The sequence below is a fragment of the Gopherus evgoodei genome, chromosome 4, assembly GCF_007399415.2.
Source record: "Gopherus evgoodei ecotype Sinaloan lineage chromosome 4, rGopEvg1_v1.p, whole genome shotgun sequence".
Lineage (NCBI taxonomy): Eukaryota > Metazoa > Chordata > Testudines > Testudinidae > Gopherus > Gopherus evgoodei.
Genome location: NC_044325.1, coordinates 79,242,107 through 79,265,928, shown reverse-complemented (window position 1 = coordinate 79,265,928; position 23,822 = coordinate 79,242,107). Strand labels below are relative to the sequence as shown.

At 47.2% G+C, this 23,822-nt stretch overlaps 1 long non-coding RNA gene across 1 annotated transcript in view; it reads right to left on the bottom strand.

Annotated features, from left to right (window-relative positions):
* Positions 1-4,868: 4,868 nt before the first annotated feature.
* Positions 4,869-23,822, bottom strand: part of LOC115651520 — a 57,947-nt gene continuing 38,993 nt past the window's right edge. Inside the window, exons 2-3 of the long non-coding RNA XR_004000377.1 lie at positions 6,885-7,067; positions 4,869-5,150 (exon numbers count right to left, since the gene is read on the bottom strand). This is a non-coding gene — a long non-coding RNA (uncharacterized LOC115651520). The remainder of the gene's footprint in view (positions 5,151-6,884; positions 7,068-23,822) is intronic.

The following is a 23,822-nucleotide window of genomic DNA, read 5'->3' as shown; positions in this document are numbered from 1 at the left end:
GACTGTGCCAAAGCTGCCAGAAAACAATTCCAAATGGTTCAAGTAAATGCTGAAAGGGCTGATTTAGTGTCTCAGCAACAGGTTTGAAATGCATAGATCTCTTCCCCACCAGTTTCACAGTCTAAAATACTAGCTGGGCTGTCTCTGCTTTTCATCCTTCCTGTACAGATAGATTAAATTTGATGTAGATTACTCTGTGAAGGTCTCTTGTATCAGATATTAAAAACTGAGGTTCTGCATGGACATTAATGCTGCCATAGTGCTTCCTACAAGAAAGAAAGTTTGTTCTTGGCCCAGATGTCCTCTCCCTATTATATTTTTGCAGTTTGGCTATAGCCAGGGCTGGCTCTGGGCACCAGCAAACCAAGCATGTGCTTGGGGCGGCACATTTTCAGGGGCGGCATTCTGGTCATTTTTTTTGTTTTGTTTTGGGTGGCAAAAGCCTAGAGCTGGCCATGACAGCAGCAGCATGCTGTCCACAGGGGTGCCATGGGGCTGCTGCGGTTCATGCCATGGGGGAGCAGCGTCCACACCTCGTGGGTGGGCAGGGCAGGCTCTGAGCAGGGGACACTCAGGCTGGGGGCACCACAGCCAGGGCAGGGCAAAGCGGCCTAAGCCACCCAGGGACTGCAGCAAGGCAGCCAGAAGCAGCAGCAGCAGCGGGGTCATAGAGGGCGGAGTCCTGCCATGTGGGGCCCATGTTCCGCTCGCTGGGGCTTCGCTCCCTCTGAGGCTACCCTGCCCTGGCTCCTCAGCCTCTTGCTGGGGCAGTCGCCGGTCTCTGCTACCCCAGGTCCTGGCTGTTCCTGGAGGCGGGAGCCCTGGCTGGAGGGACTCTGGACTGAGGCATGGTGCGGGAGCCCCACTGATTACCCCGACTCTGCCAGCACCGGACCAGCTGGAGGCGAGGGAGGAGTGGGCAGAGTCAGCACTGGTAGTGGGCAGCCCAGCAATGGGGCCGTAGGGGGTGCGGGTGAGGGGGCACTGGTATAAATATCTCCTGTCCGTGTGTTCCATTCCATGCATCCGAAGAAGTGGGTTGTAGCCCACGAAAGCTTACGCTGAAATAAATTTATTAGTCTCTAAGGTGCCACAAGTACTCCTGTTCTTTTTGCGGATACAAACTAACATGGCTGCTACTCTGAAACCTGTCACTAAAAACAGTGATTTCTTATTTCTTTGCCTTCAAACTAGGTGATTCAATCTCATGATTTTTTGGGGAGTCTGATTCATGATTTTTTAGCACTTGGGATTGGCAATACTGAAACAAAGGATTCTTCCTTCACTGTAAAAGCAGCAAAGAGTCCTGTGGCACCTTATAGACTAACAGACGTATTGGAAGCATGAGCTTTCATGGGTGAATACCCACTTTGTCAGATGCATGTTGGTATTCACCCACGAAAGCTCATGCTCCAATATGTCTGTTAGTCTATAAGGTGCCACAGGACTCTTTGCTGCTTTTAGAGATCCAGACTAACATGGCTACCCCTCTGTTCCTTCACTGTGAGCTGCATGCACTCACTGTAAGATGCCTGTGAATCCTGAACATACTGTCCAGTCAATAGGCATAATCTCAAAACTCAGGAGGAGGGTTTGTCCTTTACATAGCAGTCCAGAGCTTCTTGACTCCTCCTCCATTTTAGAAAGACAATTTGACACACTACATTTTGAGATTGGTTTCAAAAGATATTTTAAGGCTTTCAGTTCTTCTTCGAGTGCTTGCTCATGTCTATTCCACAGTAGGTGTGCGTGCTCGCCATGTGCACTGGTGCTGGAAGTTTTTCCCTCAGCAGCACCCGTAGGGGGAGCGCTGCTGCAACCCCTGGAGTGGCACCTCTATAGCTCACTATAAGGGGAGCCGCGTGCTCCCCACACCCTCAGTTCCTTCATGCTGCCAGTGATGGTTCATCATAACTAATTGCTGCAGCTTTGCTGCAGCTTGTCCCATAACTCGTTTCGTCATTAGTAGTACCTGTGTTAGTTAGTTCAATAAAGTTTCAGCTTAGTTAGTTAGTTGGTGTTCAGGCTGAGCCATGCCCCGGGCCCCAGGGTTTAACTCGTGAGAGTCTTGCAGGCATTCGAAGCCTAGAAGTGACCTGCATGCTGATTGTCTCCACTGCTTGGGCAAATCTCACATCAGTGACCGCTGTAAGATCTGCAGGTCCTTTAAACCCAGAACTAAAAAAGAGAGAGACATTAGACTTCGGGCCCTTCTCATGGAGCCAGCATTGGTCCCAACCCCAATGTGCTGAGCAGAATCAGCACCAGGCACTTTGTTTTCAGTATGCAGCGATCTCCCAGCACCTTCTGGTGGCCGGCACCACTCCCCATCCAAGAAGCAGAGAAAGGCCCCGTCCTCTCAGATGTGTCGAGAGAAAGCAAGGGGTGAGGTTAGACCCGCATCGGGCAGTCCCAGTTTCCCCCACCCCAGGCTCCAGAGCTCTGACTCAGGTTGAGCAGAGCAGCCCGGTTGCATCAACTCAGGCCTCTCCTGATGTTCGCATGCCTTCGACGCCGGAGGTCTTGCAGGTGGCCAAAGACATTATGACTCTGCAGGTGCCTGGGGCATCGCCGGCACCCAGACCCTGCTGCACAGGCGAGCCGCCGCTGGGGTCCCATCAGTCGACACCAACATGACGCAGATCCCGGTGAGGGGATCACTCTTGGGCCCGCTCGCCGCTCAGTGTCCTATCAGGACACAGCCTCCAGCCTCCGCTTTCGTCGCCCAACAGGTTGTCTTGTCAGGTGCTGTCGGAGAGGAGTTCCAGGCACTGCTCCACGCTGAGTTCAGAGTATCAGCGGGACAGGCGCAGATGCCGTAGACGCTCCCATTCTCGGTGGAGCTACCAAAGCCACTCCCAATACGGGTGCTGTCGCCAATCATGCTCCAGCTGTCTCGCCTCGAGGCACTATGCCCACGGCTCCTGGTGGGGATCGCCAGCTCCCCATCATCGGGGATCCAGGCATTGAAGCATCTCAAGGAGTACCAGCTCGAGGCGGCACCATTCCTCAATGTCAGAGTCCCGGTCCCATGGCAGATGTCATTCCTGGTACCACCACTCGTACCACTCCCACGGCACCAATAGGTCATTGGTACCCCAACCTCAACCTCCATGCGGCACCCTACGACTCAGCCAGGCCAACCTGACCAGCTAGTGCTGCTGGTGCTGCACCAGAGTCAATGGCAGGGGCCTCCTAGCCAGGCCCTTGGTCAATAGCAGAGGCATTGGAGACTCCTTCAGCCGCACTATCCAGACCTCCGAGGGATAGATCGGTGGGTCATGGATCCTCAGCACTGCATGAGGAGTCCGCCCAAGGGGTGGATCCCGTGGCACCGGCCGATATGCATAGCCCCGTACTGTCCGCCTCCCCCACGCCAGATGACAAAATTGCAGCCCCATCCCCCTCTGCACCGCAGGAGGACTTCAGGGCTCATCAGGAGCTACTAAAGCGAGTAGCATCCAGTCTCCAGCTCCAAGCTGAGGAGATGGAGGGACCCTCAGACTCATTGTTTAATGTGCTCTCATCCTCAGAGTGCACCCTCCCATTGCATGAAGGGGTGGCTAACATCTCCAATGCCCTCTGGTGAATGCTGGCCTCCCTCGCCCCAGTATTGAAAAAGGCTAAGCGCAAATACTTCATACCCGCGAAAGAGCACACAAATACCTTTATACCCACCCGGCCCCCAACTCCCTAATGGTGGAGTTCTGTGGAAGCAAAGAAAAAACTGACAGGAAGGAAATTGCAATGCACGACAGTTTTTAGCAAAAGTCAGACTAACTGTGACCCTAATAATGCGAAAAATGTAAAAGCAAGGATTGTGTACAGCAAGTTAAAAAAAGACTGTGTAAAAAGTTGTTTCAACCTTATGTAAATAATATGTAAATAATTCAAAATATAAACGAAAGTCTCTTAAATAAAAAAAAACAAAATATCAAAATAACCTATTGTGGCAAATTGCCGGCACTATTTTGATGGGTCTCGCTCTTTCTCTTCTTTGGGCAGGGTTCAGGGCACCATTTCTTGCCCCTGCAGTAGAATGTTAACTGCCCCACTAGTGTCCTAGAGGAGGGGAGTGGAGAGAGAGGGACCTGGGCCCGCTCTCTACTCCGGGTCTCAGCCCACAGGCCCTGAGGATAGTGGTAAACCACTTGAACTGACACTTCCTTCCCCTGGGCTACTTCCCTCTCTTGCCCTTCAGCTTGTGGGGGGCTTCCTGCCCTCCCTCTGTACAAGCCAGGTGCCCTTTATCTAGGGTCTTGGGCTTAGCTCACTGCAGCACTTCTCCAAACTGTCCTCTGCTTCCCTTCAAACTGTTCTCTGCTCCAGCACCAATTCCTCTCTGCTCCAACTCCTTCAAACTGTTCTCTGCTCCAACTCCCACACTGTGTGATTGAAGCAGGGGTTTTTATCATGTGACTGGCTTCAGGTGCTCTAATTGGCTTCAGGTGCTCTAATTGATCTATATCAAACTTTCTTCCCCTTACAGGGAATAAGGCTCCCTTCTAACCCTCTCCTGCTGCCCTCTGGCCATGCTGTATCACACCTATTTATAAACAAAATGCAGCTGTTACTTATTATTGTCTATAACAAAAATATAAATGCTTGCTGTAATTGTTTACCTGTTAAAAAACCTGTCTAAAAAACAAACAAACCCTATATCCTAGTGCACTCTCTCCCTGCTGTAGCTGCTAAACAAAATAAAGTATCTGACTTTGCTGTACCCAAACATATAAGTAAAAACTCTGTTATTCTCCAACAGTCCGTAAATCAGAGGGAAAGACAGTGTCAACCAGGACCCACCCCCCAAAATAAAGACTCTAAAAGACCGGACTTGTTTGGCAGGAAGCTTTATTTGTCTGCCAGCTTCCAGCTCCAGGTGGCCATCCACCAGGCCCTCCTCAGTCGTTATGAGTTTAACTTGTGGGGGTCACTGCTGAAATTTGAGCCCCGCCCGAATGCGAATGGAAGGATTTTAAGGCGCTGGGGGAGGAGGGCACCACCACCGCAAAGGCTGATCTTCAGGAGGCATTGGATGCCGGTCCAGGGCTTCAGCCGTGTCCATGCGCAGGGCATCACGGCTACTGTTGTCTGGGCTCTCCGCGGAGGCACAGTCTGTGATGCAAGATCTCCCCTTTGACGGCAAGGACCTGTTCGCAGAACCAACAGATGTGAGGCTCCATGGCATGAAGGACTCACGTACTACGCTTCAGACCCTCAGGCTCTACGTCCTGCGCAAGGAAAATCCTAAAACACAGGCCTCCATCCCTGCACCCCAGCCGAGAAATGAGCCCGCCTACAAGAGGTCCAAGACCCAAAAGAGGCGACCTCAGAGGCAGTCTCGCCCTGCCCCGCAGCCTGGGCCCTCCAGAGGCAAGCAGCAGGGCAAGAGGTGGTTTTGACTGGTTGCAGGAGGGTACCCCGGTGACCCCCACAGGGACCCTCCTGCTAATAAAGTTTGCCTTCAGCAACCACTTATGTGCGTTTCTTATGGAATGGTCCCGAATAACATCGGACCGATGGGTCCTCAACACCATTTCCCAGGGTTACATGCTACAATTTGTCTCATGGCCGCCCTCCCAGCCACCTCCCTCAGAAGGCAAGGGGGACCCGTCATATTTACCCTTGCTACAGCAGGAAGTGGCTCGGCTCCTCAGCTTGGGAGCTGTGGAGAAGGTTCCGTGGGAGTTCTGGGGGAAAGGGTCTTACTCCCATTACTTCCTGCGAGACCTCAATCGGTTCATGGCAAAATGCCAGTTCTGCATGGTCTCTCTGGCATGTATCATACCCACTCTGAACCCTGGCAATTGGTATGCATCACTGGACCTTCAGGACACATATTTCCTTATTCATATGTTCGAGGGGCACAGACGCTTCCTCCGTTTCTTAGTGAGACAGGACCGCTACCAATTTACGGTCCTCCTGTTTGGCCTGTCCTCCGCTCCCAGGGTATTCACAAAGTGTATGGTGGTAGTGGTGGCCTACCTCAGACTCCGAAGGGTACAGACATTCCCCTACTTCGACAACTGTCTGCTCAAGGGCAGCTCGCAGTCCCAGGTGCAGAACCACGTGGACCTGCTCTTGGCTACGTGTGCCAACCTAGGCCTACTAGTAAACGAGGCCAAGTTGACATAGAATTCATAGGCACTCTCCTGGATGCCTCCAAGGCCACAGCCTCCCTTCTCATGGACAGGTTCCAGACCCTGAAGGGGCTATAGCCTCCGTCATGGAGTTCCCCATCATCACAGCCAGGGCATGCCTGCAGCTCTTGGGCCATATGGTGGCATGCACGTATGTGGTCCGCCACGCCAGGCTTCAGATGAGGCCCCTCCAACTCTGGTTGGCCTCAGAGTTCTCCCAAGCCTGGGACAAACTAGACAAGGTCCTCTCAGTACCAGCGCAGGTGATTGCCACGCTACAATGGTGGTTCTTCCAGGCCAATATGCTCCAGGGAGTTCCCTTCCAGGACCTGACCCCATCGCTAGACCTAGTGTCCGACACGTCGGACCTGGGTTGGGGGGGGGCCCACATAGGGAACTCACAGACCCAAGGGATGTGGTCAGCCACTGAGCTGTCTTCACATAAACGTCAGGGGACTCAGGGCAATACACTTAGCCTGTATGGTGTTCAGCTCACAGCTGTACAGCAAGGTGTTCAGAGCACTCACGGACCACACCGCCGTGATGTTTTGCATCAACAGGCAAGGTGGGACGAGGTCCTCGGCCTTCTGCCTGGAAGCCCTCAGCCTATGGGAGTTCTGTATGGCCCACGACATCTCCCTGAAGGCTTTCCACCTGCCAGATGTCAACAACACACAGGCCGATTGCTTGAGCACGCTTTTCTCCTCCCAACACGAGAAGTTGCTCCACTCAGAGGTCACTCACCTGCTTTTCTGAGCATGGGGCACTCCCCAAGTAGACCTGTTTGCGACCCAACAGATCCGCCGTTGCCACAGGTTCTGTTCCAGAGGGGGGGTGGGGAGGAATATGATCTCAGATGCCTTCCTCCTGTCATGGTTGAGTCAACTCCTCTATGACTTTCCCCCATTTCCTCTCATTGGCAAGGTCCTGGAGAAAGTGAAAATGGACAAGTCACATGTCTTCCTGATCACCCCAGCTTGATCCTGGCAACATTGATATGGGACCCTCCTGGGCTTGCTCGTGGCCTCTCCATGGCCATTGCCACTCTGCCTGGACCTACTCTCCCAGGACCAGGGCCGCCTCCTCCACCCTAGTCTGGCCACACTCCATTTGACAGCCTGGCTGATCAATGGCTAGATGCGGAGGAGAGAAGGTGTTTGGAAGAGGTCAGGTGTGTCCTCCTCGAAAGTAGAAAGCCATCCACATGCCGAGCCTACCTGGCAAAGTGGTCCAAGTTCTCCAGGTGGACAGGCAAGAAAGGTACTTCCCCAATGTCCGCCCCATTCCAACTGATCCTCGAGTACCTTCTTCACCTTAGAACTCTAGGCCTGGCCCCTTCCTCCATCAGGGTGCACCTGGTGGCTATTTTGACTTTCCATCTGCTGGTCCGGAGCTGCTCGGTTTTCTCTCATGCCATGACCGGGCATTTCCTCAAAGGGCTAGACCAGTCCTTTCCTTATGCTAGAGCCCCTGTCCCTCAGTAGGATCTAAATTTGTTGTTATCTCACCTCACGGGGCCCCCGTTTAAATCCCTGGCCACATGCTCATGGTCTCACCTTTCGTGGAAGGTAGCCTTCCTCGTGGCCATCACGTGAGGCCCGGTGGGTCTCGGAGCTCAAGCCCCTTACACAGTCTTTCACATGGACAAGGTTCAGCTCTGCCCACACCCGGCATTCCTCCCTAAGGTGGTCTCCACTTTTCACATGGGCCAGGACATTTTCCTGCCTATCCTCTGCCCCAAACCTCATGCCTCTAATGAGGAACATTGCCTCCATATGCTCGATGTGTGCAGAGCACTGCCTTTTTACCTGGATCGGACTAAGCTGTTCCGCAGGTCCTTGCTACTCTTTGTTGCTTCAGCCAAGTGCATGAAGGGTCAACTGATCTCCACCCAGAGGCTTTCCCGGTGGATTACAGCGTGCATCCACACATGCTACAACCTAGCAGGAGTTCCTGCACCACCTATCGTAAGAGCTCACTCTACAAGGGCTCAGGCCTCGTCGGATGCCTTTGTGGCCCATGGCCCTATCCAGGACATCTGTAGATCCACTACCTGGGCCTCAGTACACATGTTCAAATCGCACTATGTGATCGTCTCCCACACCAGGGATGACGCTGGTTTCGGTAGGGCTGTGCTTCAGCCAGGGAGTCTATGAACTCCTACCCACCTCCATCAGACATAGCTTGCAATCACCTACTGTGGAATACACATGAGCAAGCACTCAAAGAAGACAGGACAGTTCTTCTTACCTGTTCCATAATTGTCGTTCTTCGAGGTGTGTTGCTCATGTCTATTCCACATCCCGCCCTCCTCCTCCTCTGTTGGAGTTGGTCCGTCAAGAAGGAACTGAAGGTGAGGGGAGCACGTGGCTCCCCTTATAGCGTGCTATAGAGGCGCCACTCCAGGGGTCGCAGCAGCGCTCCCCCTACGGGTACTGCTGAGGGAAAAACTTCTGGCATCGATGCACATGGCAAGCAAGCACACCTACTGTGGAATAGACATGAGCAACACATCTCAAAGAACGCCAGTTACGGACCAGGTAACTATCCTTTTTTTGATTGATAGCTGGTAAAACTTGCCCAAATTATTCACCTTTTTGCCAGTTTAAAAAGTTCAAGAACCCCTTTCCTGCCCTCTAAAAACAAGCACAGGAATTACACAGAATGCACCTCTTGATTGCCTTAATCTCTCTCCTTTTCCTCATATCTGTTGGCCTCGTTCCAGTTCTTGGTCAAATTCTTGTCTAGGAAGCTGATTACTGGCAGTGACAGTCAGAGGGGCAGGGCTTGTAAGGGCAAAAACAATCAAAAGTTTCTTTCCAGTGTCATAGAAAGAGAATAAATTCCCTTGATTTTTCACTGGTGAATTAAAATACCTTTAACTAGAAAATCCAAATTGAATCTGCACTTGGAAGCACATGAATTACTGCAGAGAATGCATGCATCTTTTAATAGGTCATTGACTAAAAGCGATCTTGATGTAAATGTAATCATATAACAGACCTAGAATCATGAACTCCAGCAAACTCCAAAGACAGCTAGGAGACAGCAGTGCTCCACCCTCAGAATGAGGAGTTGAAGCCCTGATGAATCATCGTCATTGTATACTAGTCTTGATGGTTGACATGTTGGCCCACTAATGGCTCCTTCATTCCCATCGTCCACACAAATCAGCTTGGGTTTCTGACACCCTGTGCCAAATGAAGAGAAAGTGTGGAAACACTAGCAGTAATGGCAGAAAATGAAGACTGATACAAACAGTATGAGACATAATGAATGCTTCCAAGCCTATGCTGAGGCTGTATTACAGGCCAAGAAAACCTTCCTTTCTGTAATGGAATGCTAAACTGTATTATACGGTTCAGTGACAGTAGACTCTCGCTATAACAGCCTTCGCAATAGCGAACCTTGGATTACAGCAAATATGGTCCCTAGATCCCACCTCCACTCCATCCTCAGCTGCTGAGCACTGAGAGGTCCTTCAGCCCTGGGGCTGCGGCAGGGGCTGACAGGTCCTCTGGCCCTGGGGCTTTGGCCAGAACACAGTGCTTCTCCAGCCTGGGGCTGCAGCAGGGAGGCACGGGGCTCCTCCAGTCCCGGAGCTCTGGCCAGGACTGAGAACTCCTCCAGCCCTGGGGCTGCGGCAGGGAGAGAGAGTTCCTCTGGCCTTAAGCTCACAACAGCCACCTGGTAGTGCATAGAAGGTCTGTAGCCATCCCAAATCTGGTTCAAGAGCCAGATCTGCTAGTAGCAGCATATACGCCAACTCCATGGCTGCTCCAGCGCTGGAGCACACACGGGAAAAAATTAGTGGGTGCTCTGCACCCATCGACAGCCAAGCTCCCTATCCCGGCCTCACCTCCTCCTCCACTCTGAGTGCACCGTGTCCCCACTCCTCCGCCTACCTCCCAGCTCTTGCCACCGCTAAACAGCTGTAGCAAGCTCTGGGAGGAGGGGGAGGAGCGGAAACATGGTGCGCTCAGGGGAAGAGGCTGGGCCAGGGTGGGAATTTGAAGAAGGGGTCAAATGGGGCAGGGAGGGGGTAAAGTTGTGGCAGGGCCGGGGGCAGAGGGGGGTTGAGCACCCACCAGTGCCATTAGAAGTTGGCGTCTATGAGTAGCAGCCCTGCAATCTACTGTGGACAAGGTATACATGACATAATGTCAGAAGAAAACTAGTGCCAGAGGAGAACAGAAACAGAAGAAAAACTGCAACAAACGTTGCAGAAAGAAAGGGGGGAAAATGGTACGAGGGTTGTAGAATTGATCTCATCAACATGCCACTTTTCCATGTCCTAGAGAACTTCAGCTTTGGTAGACCTTCAGAGTGAACAGACTGGAAGCAGTATTGTGAAAGACTTTGCATTGCTGCAAAACTCCATAAGAAAATAGGAGATATTCAAGTATCATCTTTAATTTATGCTATGAGGAAGAAGGCAGAACATATGTTTAAATCACTTACCTTTACTGAAGACAGTCACAAAGATGACTATGAAAGAGTTCTGGCTATGTTTGATGCATACGTTATTCCTCAGAGAAATGTGGTTTATGAAAGAGCATGTTTTCACCAGAGAATTCAGGAATCAAGAGAAAATGTTAAATCTTTTATAAGAACTTTGCATGCACCAGTTGAGGGGAACCCTAGGGCTCTCCGCCCACCCACTGCTGCCCAGGATCTTCATTTTATCATGGATGTTTTTACTAAAAGTCAGGGACAGGTCAGGAGCTTCCTGAATTTTTCATTATTCCCCGTGACCTGTCCCTGATTTTTACTAAAAATATCTGTGATTAAATCTTAGCCTTCACCATGAGGTACTGCTATCTTGCCTGAAAGACGTGGAGAGAGTCAAAGGTAATGCACTAAAATGGGTTGAGTCCCTCATGGAGGGAAACACCCTATGAGTAGTGATGGGAAACGGCACCTAGACCCCTCACTCATGGAGTCCCACAAGGATCAGTTCTCTCTCTGGTCCTTTTCAACACCTACCTGCAACCACTAGGTGAACTAGTCAGACACCAGAGACTCAAGTGCCAGCAATATGCAATAGCACAGCTTCACCTATCCTTCACCACAAATGATCACACCACTACCACCAAGATGGCCCAGTGCTTGGATGAGACCAGTTCATGGATGAAGAACAGCTGGCTGAAGCTGACCCCAAGCATAACAAGAGCTTAAGAAAGAAGAAAGGGCATTAAAGAGTTTGCAGCCACAGTGCAGTCTCCTTTGGTTGAAGGTACTCACCCATGATTGGTCAATTCAGTCCATAGAAGAAAAGTGCTCTGGGATGCCTTCTGGACACTGAGCTCTCACACAAAATGCATTACTTGTGGATGCTGCTACCATCTCTGGTCAGCTAGAAAAGTGGTTCTCAACAGTGGCATGGATACTCCTAGGGATACACAGAGATCTTCCCAGGGTACATCAATTCATATAGATATTTGCGTAGTTGTACAACAGGCTACATAAAAAGCACTAGCGAAATCAGTACAAACTAAAATTTCATACAGACAATGACTTGTTTTTACTGCTCTATATACTATACCAGGGATCAGCAACCTTTTGCACACAGCTTGCCGGAGTAAGCACCCTGGTGGGCTTGGCCGGTTTGTTTACCTGCCACATCTGCAGGTTTGGCCGATCGCAGCTCCCACTGGTTGCGGTTCACCGCTCCAGGCCAAGGGGGGCTGCAGGAAGTGGCGCAGGCTGAAGGATGTGCTGGCCGCCCTTTCCGCAGCCCCCATTGGCCTGGAGCAGTGAACCACGGCCAGCGGGAGCCGCAATAGGCTGAACCTGCAGATGCAGCAGATAAACAAACCGGCCCTGGCGAGTCGCGTGCCAAAGGTTGCCAATCCCTGTACTATACATTGAAATGTAAGTACAATATTTGTATTCCAATTGATATATTCTATAATTATATGGTAAAAATTTGAAAGTAACCAATTTTTCAGTACTAGTGTGCTGTGAAACTTCTGTATTTTTGTCTGATTTTGTAAGAAAGTAGATTTTAAGTGAGGTGAAACTTGGGGGTACACAAGACAAATCAGACTCCTGAAAGGGGTACAGTTGTCTGGAAAGGTTGAGAGCCACTGAGGTAGAAGACTCCATCCCATCCTGGTGGATGATGAGCTGGCCTCAGTTATTCATGCATTCGTCATCGTTCAGCTGGACTGCAATGCAACGCAATATACCTGGGCATGAACCCTTCAGCACTGAGGAAACGCCACCTAGTACAAAATGCTGCAGCATGTCTCTCAGCAGCACAGGCTACTGTGAACACACCAAACCTGCCCTATTGCTCCCCATACCATTTCAAATCAAGTTCAAGGTCTCAGTCCTTATCTTCAAGGCACTCCATGACCTGGGCCCTGGATAGCTAGAAGCCTGTCTAAAGCTCCAGGATGAAGACTGTGATTGAAAACTCTGCTTCTCTGACCCAATGGATCTCTCTATCATAAGAGTAAAGCCTGTCTGTGGATGAAACAGAACTCTATTGGAGGCCAAGCCAAGACTGTGGCATGAACTCACCCAGGAACAAGGACCATCACAAACCTCAACACCTTCCTCTCCAAGTGCAAGGTACATTTCTTTGGCCTTGCCTTCTCTAACATAAGCATATGGCAACACGGATATTATATAAAAAAATCCTAACACCTTACCAAAACAGGACAATTCACTGTGCACGCTTCTTCCCCTGGGGAAAGGATTAGAGAATGAACAATGGGTGACAGATGTGTAGTGATATCACTTAATGCAGTTCTGGAAGGCACTCAGATACTGTGATGATAAACACAGTATAAGAACCTATGTAGACGAGAATAGATAAGCAGTTACTTTCTTTGGCATTATTTATACAGTGATTATGTGTGTGTATTGCACTATACAGATACTTAAAATACACAGTCTCTGATTTAAGAGCTGTACTTGGGAAGCCATTTGCAGTACATAACAACAACTTATTGAACGTACAATGTATGAACAATGATATGCATGGTTATGTTCCTGCAGATAGCACTATTTATATTATTTACATAAACAGATCTCCCTTTTATACATAACTCTTGTAACACCTGCCCCAAGAAGCTCACAGTTAGTCTGAACTTAACACAGAGTGGGGGGTTTAGGCCCAAGGTAGAAATGGTTAAAAGAAGTGTTGCAATAGTGCGTACTCGTGAGAGATGTTGATTGTCATGTGCCTATCTTGTTAATTCCTCCCCTGGATTTTTTTCAATATTTACATTAGAATTTTTTCTATCCTGGAAAAAAAAATCATAGGGGGAGAGTGTTGAAGATTGATCTCTGTCTTGCTCCCTTTCATCACCTTCTGACACCATGTCTCAGTAAACATGAGAAACCTAGACTTTAGAGCTGAAAAAGACCTATTAGGTAGAGCTGTTAAAAAGTCAACCAAAAAAATTTTTTTTTCAAAATTTTTAGGGGCTTTTTAAAAAAAAGATTAACTGTGGAGCTGGTCAAAAACCAAACAATGAACCTTTTTATCACTTTGGGTGGTGTGTGTCAAATTTTCAGCAAAAAATGTTGGCCAGCTTTACTATTAAGAGCAGTGGAGATGGTCTGCATCAACTATTGGGCCAGTACAGTTTGGTTCCCAACAGGACATCATCTAGTGTTTTGTCAAACCCAGTTTTAAATATCCTGAATGACTGGGCTTGTACCACATCCTTAAGGGCAATTTTCGAGAAAAAATAGGCTTCAGCTTTAGGGATACTCAGTCTCAAAAAATTATGAAATTGGATTAAAAATCAGGAGGTTTTTTTAGAACAATGATACATTTTGGGTTCTTTCTATTTGAATCTTCCAGGTGCACTCATTTTTTTTAGAACATAACATAAGAACGGCCGTACCAGGTTAGACCAAAGGTCCATCTAGCCCAGTATCTGTCTACCGACTGGCCAATGCCAGGTGCCCCAGAGGGAGTGAACCTAACAGGCAATGATCAAGTGATCTCTCTCCTGCCATCCATCTCCATCCTCTGAAGAACAGAGGCTAGGGACACCATTCTTTACCTTTCCTGGCTAATAGCCATTTATGGACTTAGCCACCATGAATGTATCCAGTTCCCTTTTAAACATTGTTATAGTCCCAGCCTTCACAACCTCCTCAGGTAAGGAGTTCCACAAGTTGACTGTGTGCTGCGTGAAGAAAAACTTCCTTTTATTTGTTTTAAACCTGCTGCCTATTAATTTCATTTGGTGACCTCTAGTTCTTGTATTATGGGAATAAGTAAATAACTTTTCCTTATCCACTTTCTCCACATCACTCATGATTTTATATACCTCTATCATATCCCCCCTTAGTCTCCTCTTTTCCAAGCTGAAGAGGCCTAGCCTCTTTAATCTTTCCTCATATGGGATCCTCTCCAAACCCCTAATAATTTTAGTTGCCCTTTTCTGAACCTTTTCTAGTGCTAGAATATCTTTTTTGAGGTGAGGAGACCACATCTGTACACAGTATTCGAGATGTGGGCGTACCATGGATTTATATAAGGGCAATAATACATTCTTAGTCTTATTCTCTATCCCCATTTTAATGATTCCTAACATCCTGTTTGCTTTTTTGACTGCCTCTGTGCACTGCGTGGACATCTTCAGAGAACTATCCACAATGACACCAAGATCTTTTTCCTGACTTGTTGTAGCTAAATTAGCCCCCATCATATTGTATGTATAGTTGGGGTTATTTTTTTCAATGTGCATTACTTTACATTTATCCACATTAAATTTTATTTGCCATTTTGTTGTCTAATCACTTAGTTTTATGAGATCTTTTTGAAGTTCTTCACAATCTGCTTTGGTCTTAACTATCTTGAGTAGTTTAGTATCATCTGCAAACTTTGCCACCTCACTGTTTACCCCTTTCTCCATATCATTTATGAATAAATTGAATAGAATTGGTCCTAGGACTGACCCTTGGGGAACACCACTAGTTACCCCTCTCCTTCTGAGATTTTACTATTAATTCCTACCTTTTGTTCCCTGTCTTTTAACCAGTTCTCAATCCATGAAAGTACCTTCCCTTTTATCCCATGACAGCTTAATTTATGTAACAGCCTTTGGTGAGGGACCTTGTCAAAGGCTTTCTGGAAATCTATGTACACTATGTCCACTGGATCCCCCTTGTCCACATGTTTGTTTGACCCCTTCAAAGAACTCTAATAGATTAGTAAGACACGATTTCCCTTTACAGAAACCATGTTGATTATTGCTCAACAGTTTATGTTTTTCTATGTGTCTGACAATTTTATTCTTAACTATTGTTTCGACTAATTTGCCCGGTACTGACGTTAGACTTACCGGTCTGTAATTGCCAGGATCACCTCTAGAGTCCTTTTAAAATATTGGTGTTACATTAGCTAACTTCCAGTCATTAGGTACCGAAGCCGATTTAAAGGACAGGTTACAAACCTTAGTTAATAGTTCCGCAACTTCACATTTGAGTTCTTTCAAAACTCTTGGGTGAATGCCATCTGGTCCCGGTGACTTGTTAATGTTGAGTTTATCAATTAATTCCAAAACCTCCTCTAGTGACACTTCAATCTGTGACAGTTCCTCAGATTTGTCACCTACAAAAGCCGGCTCAGGTTTGGGAATCTCCCTAACATCCTCAGCCGTGAAGACTGAAACAAAGAATCCATTTAGTTTCTCCGCAATGACTTTATCGTCTTTAAGCGCTCCTTTTGTATCTCGATCGTCAAGGAGCCTCACTGGTTGTTTAGCAGGCTTACTGCTTCTGATGTACTTAAAAAACATTTTGTTATTACCTTTGGAGTTTTTGGCTAGCCGTTCTTCAAACTCCTCTTTGGCTTTTCTTATTACACTCTTGCACTTAAGCTGGCAGTGTTTGTGTTCCTTTCTATTTGCCTCACTAGGATTTGACTTCCACTTTTTAAAGGAAGTCTTTTTATCTCTCACTGCTTCTTTTACATGGTTGTTAAGCCACGGTGGCTCTTTTTTAGTTCTTTTACTGTGTTTCTTAATTTGAGGTATACATTGAAGTTGGGCCTCTATTATGGTGTCTTTAAAAAGAGCCCATGCAACTTTCAGGGATTTCACTTTAGTCACTGTACCTTTTAACTTTTGTTTAACTAATCCTCTTCATTTTTGTATAGTTCCCTCTTTTGAAATTAAATGCCACAGTGTTGGGCTGTTGAGGTGTTCTTCCCCCCACAGGGATGTTGAATGCTATTGTATTATGGTCACTATTTGCAAGCGGTCCTGCTATAGTTACCTGTTGGACCAGCTCCTGTGCTCCACTCAGGATTAAATCTAGAGTTGCCTTTCCCCTTGTGGGTTCCCGTAACAGCTGCTCCACGAAGCAGTCGTTTAAAGTGTTGAGAAATTTTATCTCTTCATTTCATCCTGAAGTGAAATGTTCCCAGTCAATATGGGGATAATTGAAATCCCCCACTACTATTGGGTTCTTATTTTTGATAGCCTCTCGGATTTCCCTTAGCATTTCATCATCACTATTACTGTCCTGGTCAGGTGGTCTATAATAGATCCCTAATGTTATATTTTTATTAGAGCATGACATTTCTATCCATAGCGATTCTGTGGAACATGTGGATTCGCTTAAGATATTTACTTCATTTGAATCTACATTTTCTTTCACATATAGTGCCACTTCCCCCCCGCACGAACTGTTCTGTCCTTCCGATATATTTTGTACCCCGGAATGATTGTGTCCCATTGATTGCTCTCAGTCCACCAGGTTTCTGTGATGCCTATTGTATCAATATCCTCCTTTATCACAAGATACTCTAGTTCTAGTTTTTGTTGTGTCCATGAGAGCTAGAAACTTTTATTTTAATGTGAAAGCTGAGATTCTCACCAAATCACATGACTCCAGGAACTGGGACTTCTAATAAAACATCAGATATTTCAAGGCTGACAATAAAATCATGAGAGTTGACAATACTGCCATCCACATAAACATGCAGCGCTTACTTGCCTCTAAACCAAGTTATAAAGAGTCAGTTATTTGAATTATTTTTCCTAAATATCTCCTGAGACACTTGTAGGAGTCAAGAGTTTCCAGATCTTGCCTGAAGAAAGATTTTCAAAAACATACAACCTATATATATTAATGCACATCATGGGCGGCGGATATCACAGGCCAGGGGAGGCTAAGCCTCCCCAAACAGCCCTGCATGGCCCCACCCACACTCCTCCCCCAGGCCCTCTCCTGCTTCCTGCTGGTGCACTGGCGCTAGTGGGGACTGGCCTGCAGCCCAAGACTCCAGGCAGCTGGGGCCAGTGCTTGTGATGCCCCCTGGTGCTCTCGGGTGCTGGGGGGTCACACTGCCTGGCTGGCACTCCAGGGCTGGAGGCTGCACCGCCCGCCCAGTTCTCGGGAGCAGGGGGCACTGGGGCTGTGCCACCTGGCGCTCCAGGGCTGGAGGCGCTCGGTCATCCGAGGGCTGGGGCGGTGGGGCCGGCAGCCGCAGTGGGGGGCTCTGGGCTCCGATGGGGAAGGGGAACAGAAGGGGCAGGGGGTTACTTGTACTGGTTCTGTTTACTTCTCGTCTTTTCTTAAAGGGCAGAAGGAAATGAAGGCTCCAGTAGAGTACATTGGCCAACAGAGGTGGCTCCTCCTAACTGCCTGCCTGCAGGGGATCTTTGCTGATTCCATGAAAATAGTATAAGCAGCTCCAGCTCCTAGAACATCTCTCTTCCAGCCACGGACGCCTCCTCAATATCTAGTGAGAATAATGGCTCTGAGAAGTTAATCCAACATCTGTTCAGCTCCTTGCTGTTACTGTTATGTTTGGAGCTCACCCTGGTATCCTCTCTGCCTCAGGAGCTATGCTAGCAGATCCTTCTGTAGCATAAAGGTTATTGGAAGGGAGTAGAAACTGTGTATCTGGCTTATGGTCTCAGTAATTGATTGTTTGAATAAAGTGAAATCCTCATACTCCTGAATGTCTCTGAGCCTTTAACTCTCAACTCGTCTGTTCATTACAAAGTAGTCCTGGTCAGTGCAGTCCCTTAATATCATTCCAAAGAGTCTGAATGTGGCCCTGTTTTTCCCTCCTGATTAGGTAGATTCTTCTGATCTGTGCTGTGGGAGATCTCATTTGGCCAGCTGTGATTGTCACCTGATAACCAGACTCTAGAGCAGATGTAACTGATTAAGGCAGACTTCTGCATCTGGTGACTGGATTTTTGTGTACAGTATGTGTATCCTGCATGTTGGCACAACCAAAAATTGTGGTCTGCAGGCAGAAATGATGGGTTTATTTCTGCTTTTTTGTGCAGAGGGACAGATCTGAAATCCTGATGATGAGTCAAGACAAGGTGCTGCTCTACTTCCTGTAGACCAACATCAAGGCATCTGGTGTTGCCTTTTCAGTTGTAGGTCTATTTAGCCACAGCCCAAGATTGGAACCAGATGGTGGCAGTCTGGGATTTTTTTTAAACAAACATATTCTGTGCAGAATTATTCTGTTTTGAGTTCCTGTTTCCTTTCCCATCTGTCTGAGAAGCTGATTCATAAATCTCCCACTGTACATGCTTCCGTCCGCCTCGCTCCACTACTCCCCAGATTCCAATAAGAAGCCAGTTTTCAGGCATGGGTTTACATTGCTACTAGACTTGTGCAAAGCATGGCGAATTTGCATCAGAGTGGTTTTGTGTAAACATTTTTTGTTCTTGTTTCCACCTGCTTAGGGTTTGAATCCTCCTGAGTTTTCTGAATTTGAGTGACCCCAAAATTGCAAAGCAAAACTCCATTGAAACGGCCAGGTTTCAACTGGCTTCACATCAAAACCAGATAAAACTGCAGGCTTCCCAGGATTTCAATGCAAATCTCATATACCAGCTCAAGTTCAGAACAAAGGCTTGATTCTCCACTGCCTTGCACCTTGTGTTCTAATTTACCCAATGCAAAGTGGGTGTAAGGCCTACCATTCTGATTTGGCAGCAAAGAATCCTGTGGCACCTTATAGACTAACAGACGTTTTGGAGCATGAGCTTTCGTGGGTGAATACCCACTTCCTCAGATGCATGTAATGGAAATATCCAGGGGCAGGTATATATATGTGTGCTAGCAAGCAAGCTAGAGATAACGAGGTCAGTTCAATCAGGGAGGATGAGGCCCTGTTCTAGCAGTTGAGGTGTGAAAACCAAGAGAGGAGAAACTGGTTCTGTAATTGGCAAGCCATTCACAGTCTTTGTTCAATCCTGAGCTGATGGTGTCAAATTTGCAGATGAACTGAAGCTCAGCAGTTTCTCTTTGAAGTCTGGTCCTGAAGTTTTTTTGCTGCAGGATGGCCACCTTAAGGTCTGCTATAGTGTGGCCAGGGAGGTTGAAGTGCTCTCCTACAGGTTTTTGTATATTGCCATTCCTAATGTCTGATTTGTGTCCATTTATCCTTTTCCTTAGAGACTGTCCAGTTTGGCCGATGTACATAGCAGAGGGGCATTGCTGGCATATGATGGCGTATATTACATTGGTGGATGTGCAGGTGAATGAACCAGTGATGGTGTGGCTGATCTGGTTAGGTCCTGTGATGGTGTCGCTGGTGTAGATATGTGGGCAGAGTTGGCATCGAGGTTTGTTGCATGGATTGGTTCCTGAGCTAGAGTTATTATGGTGTGGTGTGCAGTTCCTGGTGAGAATATGTTTCAGGTTGGCAGGTTGTCTGTGGGCAAGGATTGGCCTGCCACCCAAGGCCTGTGAAAGTGTGGGATCATTGTCCAGGATGGGTTGTAGATCCTTGATGATGCGTTGGAGGGGTTTTAGCTGGGGGCTGTATGTGATGGCCAGTGGAGTCCTGTTGGTTTCTCTCTTGGGTTTGTCTTGCAGTAGGAGGCTTCTGGCACGTCTGGCTCTGTTGATCTGTTTCCTTATTTCCTCATGCGGGTATTGCAGTTTTGAGAATGCTTGGTGGAGATTTTGTAGGTGTTGGTCTCTGTCTGAGGGGTTAGAGCAGATGCGGTTGTACCTCAGTGCTTGGCTGTAGACAATGGATCGTGTGATGTGCCCGGGATGGAAGCTGGAGGCATGAAGGTAGGCATAGCGGTCGGTGGGTTTTCGATATAGGGTGGTGTTAATGTGACCATCACTTATTTGCACCGTGGTGTCAAGAAAGTGGACCTCCCGTGTAGATTGGTCCAGGCTGAGGTTGATGGTGGGGTGGAAGCTGTTGAAATCATGGTGGAATTTTTCCAGAGTCTCCTTCCCATGGGTCCAGATGATGAAGATGTCATCAATGTAGCGTAGATAGAGAAGGGGTGTGAGTGGACGAGAGCTGAGGAAGCGTTGTTCCAGGTCGGCCATGAAGATATTGGCATATTGTGGGGCCATGCGGGTGCCCATAGCAGTGCCACTGATCTGGAGATATATATTGTCATCAAATTTGAAATAGTTGTGTGTAAGTATAAAGGCACAGAGCTCAGCAGCCAGTTGTGCTGTGGCATCATCATTCTGATTTGTTAGCATTTTCACCCACTGTGCATAGTCATAAGTAACAATACCAGAGTCAAGACCAGGGAGAAATAGGCTCATGAGCTGGACAAAAATATTCCCAAAGAAATTTAAAAACCTCCAAACTCGAAGTTTTCACGTTATTTTGATTTTGAGGGACACTGTCTAATTTTATAAAAATGCAAAATTTTAAATTTAAAAGTGTAGGCCAAATTCTACTGTTACACCAGTGTAAATTTAGGTTAACTTCATTTACTTCAGGAGAGTTATTCTGGATTTACACTTGTTACACTGAAAGTAGACTTTAGCCCCAGGTCCGTTTTCCCCCCACTCCAAATATCCTTTTTTCTTTCAAATGTTGTCAGATATGTGGGGACAATTCCCATGTAAGTGTTCTTCTTTATTCTATTGTAGAAACTTATTTTTTAAAGAGATGTACTCTTCCTTGTAATTACAGATAATAATTAAAATTTCCTCTGTATCACACATGCATTTTCCTCTGAGGTTTTTAATAATTCTATAGGTCAGCAGAGTTTTAACCAAATATGCATTGCCAAGAAAGCTGTACATCTCTTTTAAGTCTTTTCATAGTCATAGATTTTAAGACCAGAAGAGACCATTATGATCACCTAGTCTTACCTCCAGCATAACACAGGCCAGAGAAGCTCACCATATAATTTGTTCTTCAAGCCCAGAACTTCAGTTTGAGCTTTAGCATATCTTTTAAACAGATATTCACTCTTGATTTAAAGACTCCAAGTGATTGAGAATCCACCACATCCCTAGGTAAATTGTTTCAATTGTTAATTACTCTCATAATAAATTTGTTCCTCATTTTTGGTTTGGATTTGTCTAGCTTTGTTGGATCTCGTGATGCCTTTTTATGCTAGATTTAACAGCCCTGTGCTATCAGAAATCTTTTCTCCATGGAGGTACTAGATCGGGATCACGGCACCTCTTAATCTTTTCTTGGATAATCTAAACAGATTGAGTTTCTTAAATTTCTCACTCTGAGGGCTTGGCTACACTCGAAACTCGAAAGCGCTGTCGCAGGAGTGCTTCCACGGCAGCGCTTTGAAGTGCGAGTGTGGTCGCGGCGCCAGCGCTGGGAGAGAGCTCTCCCAGCGCTGCACGTACTCCACCTCCCAGTAGGGATTAGTTTACAGGGCTGGGAGCCGCGCTTCCAGCGCTGGAGCACTGTTTACACTGGTGCTTTGCAGCACTGTAACTTGCTGAGCTCAGGGGTGTGTTTTTTCACACCTCTGAGCGAGAAAGTTGCAGTGCTGTAAAGCTCCAGTGTAGCCAAGGCCTAAGGCAGGTTTTCCAGACTCCAAGTCTGTACAGTACAAGTAAACAGAATTTGCAAGTAAACAGAACCATTTACAGACAATTGTCCTAGTCAGAGGAAGCCATCCAGATTCCAAACCACCATTAATGGCCCACACTTTGCATAAATACAATAGGACCCCAGAGTTATACTTCATATTCCTAGTTTCAGATACAAGAATGTTACATTCATAGAAATAGGATGAACACACTCAGTAGATTATAAGCTTTGTAATGATATCGTACAAGAGACCTTTTACATAAAGCATATTCCAGTTACATTATATTCACACTCATGAGCATATTTCCATAAAATATGTTGAGTGCAACGTCACAGTCATGTGCTGGAACTTTTGAACAACAGCATCCAAACTCTTTCTAACTTTATCTCTGCAGAAACCCACAAGAGGAAGATGCAGGGAAGCTCATGTTTGATGGTCCCCCCCATGTTTCTTGGTGCCTCCTTTGTTTATTTTGATTGTACTTTTATTTATGCAGTTTCCATTATCTTTCTCTTGGTTCAGCAACCTCATTAAAGGGCCAAACTCCATTCAGCTACCCATAATCCGCATTGCAGAATCAGTGGGATTGGTATTTTTCACTTTCTGTCCTAAACTATGGGGTAAATGCCTATAATTCTGATCACAGCAGCCCCTGTGATGCCAGCTGGAGGGGAGTCATGTGCCCAAGAGGCCTTGCAGGAGCTTTTCCCATCACAGAGAGTAGTTTGGGAGCCAAATTAGCAATAAACATTACCCAAAAGCACCACAGTAATGTGAATTCTTTGTTTCATTGGCGATAGTACTGTATATTCATATTAGTCTCATAGCAAAATGACAGACCAAGTATTATTATTTTATCAACCACAACTGGTTAATAACATAGTTAAAGCATCCTGATTGGTTAAAAATTAAATCACACAGTGTTTTAATATCATGAGCTGCAAGAGACACTTTAAAGAACCACTTGCAGCTCCCAAACCTCAGTCTGAATATCATGGTATAGAAGTACCTTCACGAGGCACCAGCCAGAAGGGGACCAGTAGGGAGCAGGGAGAGCAGCCATATTTCCATCCTCAATGCAGGTAACTCTTGCTACTGTCAGGAAGCGGAGAAAAGTGACTTGGCTCCTTTGTCTCCCGCCCCACATTCCAGTTCCCATGGTGAATTATGAAGCTAACCAGCGTCAGAGCAACCCCAGCAGACATGGTGTACAGAGAAACTAAGAGGGTGAGTGAGGCAAGAAAGACACTGGATGGTGAGGGGATTGGCAGCGCCATCAGAGACGGAGGGAATGGTGGCAGGGTTTGGTTGATTCTAGGCAGCTGTAAGTGCAGAGCTAGGAAAGAGGGATGCTTCAGAATTGTGTATTGTGGCCTACTTAAGCCGTGCAAGTTTCCTTTACGTTGTGCTGCCAGCATTCCTTGGCCCTGCCCTTGAAGGACTATCTCTAGTGGAAGATCTTGACCTCTTTGCTGAGACAATTTATAAGGGAAATGGCTCCAATTAGAGGAGGGCAGAAGCCCCCCCCCCCGGAGTTTCATACAGGAAGCATGCCAGTTCCCAGATGGTGCTCTTAACTACAGCACAGCATTAGTGTGAAATGTAAGTTCTGCAGAGATGTGCCCCTGTGGCAGGGAGTCGGTACCGGTATTTTGTTTACAAACTTGGACTGTGGTTTCTACCAGAGGGGAAGGTCTCTGGGCTGTTTCCTGATGCACAGGGTAAATCTGTGAGGCAAGCAAATCCACCAATAAGCACAGGACCCACCAAGGTAGAGGAGGAACTTTGTCACAAGTCCCACACTAGCCACAGCTCTTCCCCTGCCTGCATGTATATCTTACAATCAGAGATGCACAATCCATTTCACTTAGCTGCTTATATAAGGCAGTTATTGTAGCAATGCTGC